The sequence below is a fragment of the Lolium perenne genome, chromosome 3 (genome assembly GCF_019359855.2).
Source record: "Lolium perenne isolate Kyuss_39 chromosome 3, Kyuss_2.0, whole genome shotgun sequence".
In the NCBI taxonomy this organism is placed as follows: Eukaryota; Viridiplantae; Streptophyta; class Magnoliopsida; order Poales; family Poaceae; genus Lolium; species Lolium perenne.
In genome coordinates this window covers 271,815,169-271,825,601 of record NC_067246.2, presented here as the reverse complement: position 1 = coordinate 271,825,601, position 10,433 = coordinate 271,815,169, and the positions used below count along the sequence as shown (strand labels likewise).

Genomic DNA, 10,433 nt, shown 5'->3' with positions numbered 1-10,433 from the left:
AGAATTTTACCGAGACAATATATTTAAAAAAAATAACTGCTCAATAGTTAACGCGGTAAAATAGTGTTAAAATATTTGTACCGATAAATTGCTGCGAATTTTTTCCAGCTTATTTATATATTAAATTCATGGCTAAAAATTAGAGGTTTTCATTAAAAAGTAGTGTTAAAAAGATTACCAAAGCTAGGAATTCAGCATAAAAAATTGTCAACAAAATCCCTAGAAAAATTATAAAAAAGTAGGAAAAGGGGGAAAAAACTGAACCCATGTCACTGTTCATACGCGTTACTGTTCATCGATGCATGAACAGTAACTTGGACCGCTGTGGTGCAAGCAAATAGATTTGGCTTTTATATATTACCGCCGCACCTATTTTGGTAATCCTTTGAGAAGACACAAAGAATTTAAATTTAATCTAAAATTTTAAATGTTGCAAATATTTATAAAATATATTTAATGAAAATCAATACACACTGCGGAGACGGTGCACATAACCGTCCTAGTTTCTTTCTCACACTCACAGGCATGGAGCAGACAAAACGCACGCGGCACGCATGCGGAAGTCTCGAGCATCTTCAAGACTCCTAGCACTGACCATCTGATCCCCTTCTACTCTCATTTCGGTGAAGCTACAGCCACCGCTGGTCCTCCTCAATTCCGGCCAGCGGAGCATCAATCGGCAAAGGCGAGCATACTACAGTGCTCCTCGTGGCTTGCATCGCCGGTTCGTCACCACCGGTATGTCTTTCTGCCGTTGCTCGCACTGTAGACGCAGAACCTAGTCCGTGAGCTCTTGGCCGCCGTGCAGCCTTTTTTTTTTGGGGAAAGCAGTCACACATAGCGGAGCCGCGAAGCAGTAGAAGCTAAGGGTGCATCGAGCCATAGTGGCTCGGCCGAGGGAGACGCACACCCACCGGCAGCGGAGAAGCTCCGGAATCGGAGATGGATGCGCCACCGTGCCATGGTTGGGGCAGTAGCCGCGAGCCCGCGACCCTGTTCGTCCGGTGGTTGTTCGGCAAAGGCGACTACAGGGTCAATGCGACCTCTCCAGACTCCATGACCGCAGCCCGCAGTTCCACCCGTTGTGTGGTATGAGGAAGGAGAAACCGATAGGTTTTTTCTTCACTTGTACCTATCTCATTCTTTAAATTCTGCATACATCCGTTCATTTTCTTTGTCCAAAGATGGCTGAGCTGCTGAGATCTGATAAAAAATCGCGGCTACATGATCCCATAAGTCTAACATTACACTGGATTATCACCAAGCAAAATGACAGTATATATAATGATAGAAAGTAATATAGCGACAGGGTGTAGAAAGGACAGCCTTCGATTTATCCATTGACAGCAATTACACGCAGTAGTATACCATACATTATTGGACAAAGATAAAGAAGATCGAACCTTCAAAATAACAAATAAGGAAACAGAGAGAACTGGACAATTCCTACATTTTTCTTCTATCTAAACCGAACACATTATGCTTGCAAGCAAAGCACAGAAAGCAGAGCGCTGTCTACAGGGTTCTTCCACCTAAACCAAACACATTATGGTTGCAAGCAAAGCATTCTTCTTAAGTACATACTCCTACTAAAAAACAAAATTCAACAACTACAGAATTCGTAAATTGATTGCCTGAATGTGATCCTGGATCTGCAGTTGATGATAAATGATTAGTTTCCACTTCGTGCATACTAATGCAAGTTTCCAAACTAAGCAAATATATATAAAGGCTTACCATAGAAGTTTTAGAGAGGAAGTGTCATACCAAAAATAGCATCAGCATTTATGAATAGAATAAGTGATGGATAGTTGCATCTAGTATCTGGTCAGGTATGTGCTAGGTTGATTAGATGGGAAGATAAAACTTTGACGCGCACCATGCATGGTATAGCCTCAATAGCAGCACACAACACAGTGCACTTGTAAGCAGCAACTGTATTGCCGATCCAAGGTACTGTCATTTTTTGCTGTCATGTGAGTTTTCATAAAAAAAATGGAGGTAGAATATACTCAACTATTGGGGATGAACTCAAGTTGCACAGTAAGTCAGATGTCTTAAACTTAACAAACCGGGTGACCACACATCCAACTGAGCCATATTCAGGTGTCCACTCTTCAAATGAGACAGACAACATTTTGTGCAAAGATATGAAGGGATAATCTTGGGAAAGAATCATAAATGCACTGTCACGTAATTTCTTCACTTGAACATGAACACGCATTTTTTTTGTCAAATTCACACACATGTTTAAGTCTGAAAAATAGGTATCAGGATTGGGATGCAAAACCAGTGCTGAAACATTTTTTGTGAAATATAACACTCAGCAGGGGCCACTGTTAGACTTGTAGATGCAGCTGTAGGTGCACCCTTGTACATACATCTTCTAGTTTTACCATGCATATATTGAGCCTTATCCGAGAAAAATGTATACTTATTTAGAAACAGAGACATAGCTGTTCTGCAAGGAGGAGCTTTCTGGTAAATCATTCTCCGGAACGTTGATACTGATTTCATCTGGTATAGGTATTATTTTCTGAGAACGCACAATGCACTTGAAACTTGACAGATCATCCATAGTTCTTGTCTCGAGATCAATATATGCTAGCACACTATGGATCTCCGATGGCACTTACTCACATTTGCAAATCAAATTCTTTTAGAGTCAGATGTACCCGACCAATCGTTATGCTCCTTAAATGAATCAGTGTAACTCCCATAGAAAGTCGATAGAGACAACCAAGGTGATGCATATATTACACCAATTATAATTTAAACATTACTCCTAAAACCACAAAATATGGTGATGCATATATTATACCAAAGAGCAAAACTATGAGTAAATAATCATGAAAACCACATTCCAAAGATCATACCTGAACTCGTACACCATATAGTCCTGCCGGAGAATCTAGATACTTTTTCTCATTGATTTCTCAATACACAGTACAAAGAAATTAACATCTACTTGGTAGTGTTAAACCGGACCATATACAACTTTGTATTAATGAACAGTTGCAATCATATTAGCAACACATTTAAGCTGTGAGTTGACTGCTTTGTGGGCCAATTTGAACTAAAAAGAGAAGGTCCAAACAGATTTCACACCGTTAGTACTGGAAAATTTAGAAGTAAGATAAACATTGCAGTGTACATTATATCCTAGCCACTCCAGCAGCCACACTCACATACATAGAACTGATGTTGGATCTTTTTCATCTATCTAAACTCACTGCCACCTATAAAGAACTACACACAGCATATTGGTCACTTAAATTAGATCCTACAACTTTAATACTAACAGTAATTTTTCATATATCAGTAACTACTTATTATAGAAAGCATGCAAGCTGAAAATTCAGGTTGCAAGCGGAGCGGGATATCCCGCCACGCCGCTGGGCCGCCCCGCAAAGAAAGCCCACACGGCGCCGCTAAACAGCCCGCAAACCTACTCGCGAGACAAAGCGGTCATCCCGCCTGGCCCGCTAGAAAACCGCAAAACTGCATAACCCGCAAGACCCCTCGTCCAGACGCAAACGCTCCCTAGTCCCCACCCTCGTTGACCATGTGGAAGAATCTAAACTCCACGAGATCACTGCCAGAGTGCGGAGTGTGCTGCACAAACCATGGTGCTAAGTTATAATAATTAGCCTGATTATTGGAGTGCTATGCAGACAGGATTTCTTGCAATCAACCTTATTTTGTAGTGTCCAAAATTCCAATATTTGCTAAGATTGCATGGTACTTTGTTATTCTGTTCCCTAAATATTGTTTGTATGGTACTTCCGATCAGTACTTTTCTGAGTAACTACTGCATTTTGTTACTGTTCTGGAACTGATGGACACGTATGAGTGGAAACTTGCGGTCTCTCTTTTCTGCATGATGCGTACCATATAGTATAAACATGACTAGGTTATCCCCATGTCCTCTGAAAATCGATCATCAGGTTTCTGGAGACGCAAACGGATCAAAAGTGTTCATTTGCGTCTGCGCGGATAAAAATATGCGCTCCAGCGGCTAGACGCAAAATGAATGTGACCAATTTTTCGTTGTGGTAGGCTAGCGCGTCGCAGTTCTTGTCGGCGTCATCGTCTTCCTGTGGAGGCTCCGGCGGCTGCTGTGTTCGACGACGAGGCGGCGGTGGCCGGTCAATCGGGAAGTCCCTGTCGCTGAGAAAGCACGCCTGCCTCCTTGGATCGTCCTCGGTCAGGCGCCAGCTGTGCCAGGTATTGGAGTCACTGTGAAGGCGGGATCGGCGCGGAGGTCCGGCGGCAGGTACCGCCGCCTGCGCCGGATCTCGATGCTCTTGCCTGGCTCGCGCAGAGGCACGGGCAGGACAGGCACCCGGAGGCGGCTCCGCTCGGCAGGTGCACGTCCCGCCAGCCGTCGCACGATGTCCAGTCCGTGTGCATGAGCCGCACCACCTCGATGGGCAGCAACACCCTGTTCGTCTGCTCCGCCTTCTTGGACACGATGCTATTGATGGTGACGTAGTAGCCCAGCCGCCGTCCACCAGTGCGCGTGCAGAAAAGGTAGCCACGATGTTGATAGCGAAGTCTGCGACGTAGATGTGGAAGAGATGACCGCCGAAGCATTCCAGACGCAATTATGCATCGCGTTTGCATCTGTGCGGATGGCTCGGTCACTATGTGTCGGGCCACTAACCTGGTTCCTGACGCATTTGCCAGTCCGCAGACTGACAGAGGGGACAAGCTATGGTGTGCACGCGGGAGGGGATATTCCGCAACTAGTTGGGTCCGCACCCCATTTTTGTTCTGACATTCCAAGTTTCCAAAAAATGCAAACTAAAATTATAGACATACATTCTATTGTATCTTGTGCATCTGTGAAATTTCATCCAAAAATATGTCAAAATTGTGGCCTACACAAAAAGAACAAATGATGTGTAAATAATATGTGACACTATTTACGTACCTCTTCTTTTTTTTACACAGGTCACATTTTGACATATTTTTGGATGAAACTTCACAGATACACAAGACACAACACAATGTATGTCTAGAATTTTAGTTTGCATTTTTTGAAAATTTAGAAGTGTCGCAATAGAAAATGGGAGTTTCCCGTGTGCACCCGGACTAATGCCGTATAGCGGTCTACGCGGACTAATGACGGAGGGGACCGAGCTCTCCATTTCTCATCGATGAGCTAGGCAGCTAGCTACTTGCGAAGTTGGGATCGATCAGCTAGCTAGCTATAGCAGTCTACGCGGACTAATGCGGGATGACGCGGGATTAAGGAGTGTCCCGCGCTACTTATAGCGGTTTGTTGCGGCAAGGTGCGAACGACCCGCAATCCTAACACAATCCCGCGTTGCTCTGTAGCAGTCAACCGCAACCCGCCCCGCTTGCAACCTGTCAACAGCCATGTCGCCGCCGCCGCCGTCGTCCTCCGCACGGCTCTCCCCTCCCGGCCATAAATCTCTCCCCATGGCGTCCTACACCCCCAACCCCAGCTACCCCGCCCCCTCAGCCCCGCCGCTCGCCATGGCGGACCTCGCGCCCGTCGAGATCCCCTCCTCCCCAAACACGCCCAACTCCCCCACCGCTCCGCCACCCTCCGAGGACATCCTCCTCCGCATCCCATCCACGCAACTCCACCTCATCGACCGGCACCGCAGCCACCCGCTCGCCACCGGCGACCTGACCCTCCTCCGCATCCACGCGGGCGCCACCTCCCTCGCCGCCATCGCGGTCCTCGGCCCCGTCCAGTTCCCCCTGACCCGCGACGTGGCCGCCGTCAAGCTCGACCCCTGCCACTACTCCTTCTCCCTCACGGTCCCCGCCTCCGCGGACGACCCGGCCCCCGGCCCGCTCCACTACGGCCTCACGCTCGCGCGCCCCGACCCGCGCCTCGACGGCGTGCTCGCGTCCTGCACCAGCTTCTCCGCCCACTCCGTGGCCGGCGCCGAGGGGCTCGCCGGCGGGAGCGAGGTCGAGGCTGCCGCGTACTGGACCGCCGTCGCGCCGAATGTGGAGGAGTACGGCGGCGCGGTCGCCAGGGCCATCGCCTCGGGAGCCCAGGGCCTCGCCAAGGGGATCGTCTGGTGTGGGGTCATGACTCAGGTTGCAAGCGGAGCGGGATATCCCGCCACGCCGCTGGGCCGCCCCGCAAAGAAAGCCCACACGGCGCCGCTAAACAGCCCGCAAACCTACTCGCGAGACAAAGCGGTCATCCCGCCTGGCCCGCTAGAAAACCGCAAAACTGCATAACCCGCAAGACCCCTCGTCCAGACGCAAACGCTCCCTAGTCCCCACCCTCGTTGACCATGTGGAAGAATCTAAACTCCACGAGATCACTGCCAGAGTGCGGAGTGTGCTGCACAAACCATGGTGCTAAGTTATAATAATTAGCCTGATTATTGGAGTGCTATGCAGACAGGATTTCTTGCAATCAACCTTATTTTGTAGTGTCCAAAATTCCAATATTTGCTAAGATTGCATGGTACTTTGTTATTCTGTTCCCTAAATATTGTTTGTATGGTACTTCCGATCAGTACTTTTCTGAGTACTACTGCATTTTGTTACTGTTCTGGAACTGATGGACACGTATGAGTGGAAACTTGCGGTCTCTCTTTTCTGCATGATGCGTACCATATAGTATAAACATGACTAGGTTATCCCCATGTCCTCTGAAAATCGATCATCAGGTTTCTGGAGACGCAAACGGATCAAAAGTGTTCATTTGCCTCTGCGCGGATAAAAATATGCGCTCCAGCGGCTAGACGCAAAATGAATGTGACCAATTTTTCGTTGTGGTAGGCTAGCGCGTCGCAGTTCTTGTCGGCGTCATCGTCTTCCTGTGGAGGCTCCGGCGGCTGCTGTGTTCGACGACGAGGCGGCGGTGGCCGGTCAATCGGGAAGTCCCTGTCGCTGAGAAAGCACGCCTGCCTCCTTGGATCGTCCTCGGTCAGGCGCCAGCTGTGCCAGGTATTGGAGTCACTGTGAAGGCGGGATCGGCGCGGAGGTCCGGCGGCAGGTACCGCCGCCTGCGCCGGATCTCGATGCTCTTGCCTGGCTCGCGCAGAGGCACGGGCAGGACAGGCACCCGGAGGCGGCTCCGCTCGGCAGGTGCACGTCCCGCCAGCCGTCGCACGATGTCCAGTCCGTGTGCATGAGCCGCACCACCTCGATGGGCAGCAACACCCTGTTCGTCTGCTCCGCCTTCTTGGACACGATGCTATTGATGGTGACGTAGTAGCCCAGCCGCCGTCCACCAGTGCGCGTGCAGAAAAGGTAGCCACGATGTTGATAGCGAAGTCTGCGACGTAGATGTGGAAGAGATGACCGCCGAAGCATTCCAGACGCAATTATGCATCGCGTTTGCATCTGTGCGGATGGCTCGGTCACTATGTGTCGGGCCACTAACCTGGTTCCTGACGCATTTGCCAGTCCGCGTGACCGAGAGGGGACAAGCTATGGTGTGCACGCGGGAGGGGATATTCCGCAACTAGTTGGGTCCGCACCCCATTTTTGTTCTGACATTCCAAGTTTCCAAAAAATGCAAACTAAAATTATAGACATACATTCTATTGTATCTTGTGCATCTGTGAAATTTCATCCAAAAATATGTCAAAATTGTGGCCTACACAAAAAGAACAAATGATGTGTAAATAATATGTGACACTATTTACGTACCTCTTCTTTTTTTTACACAGGTCACATTTTGACATATTTTTGGATGAAACTTCACAGATACACAAGACACAACACAATGTATGTCTAGAATTTTAGTTTGCATTTTTTGAAAATTTAGAAGTGTCGCAATAGAAAATGGGAGTTTCCCGTGTGCACCCGGACTAATGCCGTATAGCGGTCTACGCGGACTAATGACGGAGGGGACCGAGCTCTCCATTTCTCATCGATGAGCTAGGCAGCTAGCTACTTGCGAAGTTGGGATCGATCAGCTAGCTAGCTATAGCAGTCTACGCGGACTAATGCGGGATGACGCGGGATTAAGGAGTGTCCCGCGCTACTTATAGCGGTTTGTTGCGGCAAGGTGCGAACGACCCGCAATCCTAACACAATCCCGCGTTGCTCTGTAGCAGTCAACCGCAACCCGCCCCGCTTGCAACCTGACTGAAAATGGTAATAGTCATATAACGTAAATGAAAAGGCAACGATAATAAGAACGCCAAGATAAAGCATCCACATGTATTTGATAATAGAAAAGGCAGGACCATGAATAATTAAAATATAAGCATGTACTTTTACTCCCAGTGGCAAACAAAAATAAGCTAATTCGTTGGATGATGCCCAAAACATTGGTAGTTAACAAAAGACCAACGCTCTAACATCAAATGTTCCTAGTGGGGTTCTCAGAATGAATCATTCATCATGAGAAATAGAAAAGGAGCAATGAAATTAGACATGAACTATGAATGAAAATCAAGTTGGCCTCTCAGTCAAAACGGAACTGAACTGTATCTTCTGTCATACATCATTTCCTGTGATTTGCTCACATGTGTTATCTGTTTCTCCAAGAGAACAAGTGGCTCAAACTCATCATCAAGCCCCGTTCTACCAACTTGCGTAAAGTGATAGCACGTCTCCGAATCTATTTATGTTCTTAGTGCTAATAGCTCATCAAGTTAACCAAAAATACAGCCAATTTGATTCTTGATCAGCATCTACAGCCATGTGACCGGTATCTACATCTGGTTAATATATGTTACATAATTAGCATCACTGAGGAACATAGAAGAGAGGATAGTATCTTCTATCTGGTTAAAATCTATAGTTAGCATTACTAAGAAATATAGAAGAGAGGAGAAGATGACTCAATTTTTGACACTGACCTGCTCTTCCTCTTTGGCAGGGGTTATCTGCTGCTGTTCAGCCTGCCTGCAGCCTCCAATCTGGCCGAAGACAACCAACACCATGAGATTCAGGGCCCAAGAGGACCTCTCTGTTCTTACCCTCTACTTCACCCTGACAGTTACCTCCAATCCCTAACCGGGGGCAGGCAACCCAACCTGTCCATCCTCATAGAGGCCCAAAAAAAGGATATGCACATGGGAGAAAATAAGACATGGGAAGGAGAGCGTCAGATGGAGAGAGGGACGGTGTGCCACAGTGCCTTCCTCGACGGCGTCGTGGTCGGATGGAGGCGGAGAGGTGCGGGCTTTCCGGCGCGGTCGTTGACCCAAAGCCGACCCATCAAAGTCATGGCGGCCGTCGACCCTGATCGCCGCCAGAGGATCCTCCGAGCGCCGCCCTCCTTCGTTCTCGTAGCCATCGGAAAGATTTCCGAGTGCCTCACCCACATCTCCCTTGTTGGCCACAGCCAAAACGTACGTACTGCCGTGGCAGACGCTCCTGGCCGTCGTGCGACGGACCAACCGGAGACGTAGTGAGGAGTTGTAGCGGCAAGTGACGGTAATGCCACCAGCCACAGAGGAGCTCGGCCTGAGCGCACCGTGGACGCCTCCGCATGTTCATGGTTGCCACGGAGGGAGAGGAGGGGGTAGACCCTAGGTGGAAGGTGTGGACAACAGGGGTGGGGATTGGGGAGGAAGAGAGAAGCCGGCGATGGAGATTGGGGACGGGGGAGATGGGATTGGGAAGAGCCTGGATTGCTCCATGGTCATCCGCACCGCTTTGACCGCCGCTGCTGGCGAGGAGGAGAGAATACACACGATGGGCCAAAATCACCCACGACCAGCCAAAACCGGTACCACCGGAGATTAGAGGTGAACCGAAGAAAAGGAAAAGAAGACAACCGGCCTCCAAAGAACGGATCGACCGGCTGACTGCCGGTAACCACAAATTGTATGAAGGGAAAAAAAGAAGGAAAAGAAACTAACATAAGGCATCTACCAGAACCCATCTCACTTCTACAGGGAAAAACATTTACGAGGCTGAGCGTGATTAGAGAAAAACGTGGAGAAACAGTTCCCAAATCGCTCTCCTTCCGGCAGAAAGGTTCAACTTTGATATAGTTTATAATTAGGTTGCTAAACTTGAGCGTGGATGTATTGCAGGTCACCAAATTCACCTACGGCAGAGATTAGAATGGTTTAGTATACTCTACTACTCTAGCTGTCTTGGTGGTGCGGACGTAATCTCTGTCACTGAAAAGCTTTTCGACCTTTGCCCGCCTCAGTGTTCGGTGGAGAGAGGAACACCAAGGAATCAGCAGCTGCATGCAAACAAGCGCATGCCGCCCTCACGGCTGCCTTGAAGGCCCCACAGAACGCGTCGTCGCCCGACTCTCGTCGCTGACGGCCATGCTCCTGATACCTCTTTTCTCCCTCCGTTAAGCTATCTCCAACTGAGCGACCCAAACGAACGCGCTGGGTCGTTCGTTTTAGGCCGTTTGGGTGGTCGAGCGGATGCGCGGACGGAGCCCCGCGTTCGCGCGTTCGTTTGGGTCGCGCGGTGCGTCCAACGCTGCTAAAATGGGTCGCGGCGCC

General features: G+C 48.8%; 2 long non-coding RNA genes and 1 pseudogene across 2 annotated transcripts; 2 read left to right on the top strand and 1 right to left on the bottom strand.

The window, feature by feature from the left end:
- The first annotated feature begins 505 nt into the window (after nucleotides 1-505).
- On the top strand, nucleotides 506-9,962 carry LOC139838598 (uncharacterized). Its single transcript, XR_011756035.1, has 3 exons — nucleotides 506-738; nucleotides 809-1,113; nucleotides 8,837-9,962. It is a non-coding gene; the product is annotated as an uncharacterized lncRNA (long non-coding RNA).
- LOC127340054 (protein EARLY-RESPONSIVE TO DEHYDRATION 7, chloroplastic-like) lies at nucleotides 5,310-6,157 on the top strand (annotated as a pseudogene).
- On the bottom strand, nucleotides 8,579-8,950 carry LOC127344543 (uncharacterized). Its single transcript, XR_007878055.2, has 2 exons — nucleotides 8,817-8,950; nucleotides 8,579-8,675 (listed from the first exon to the last, which is right to left on the bottom strand). It is a non-coding gene; the product is annotated as an uncharacterized lncRNA (long non-coding RNA).
- Nucleotides 9,963-10,433: the final 471 nt, after the last annotated feature.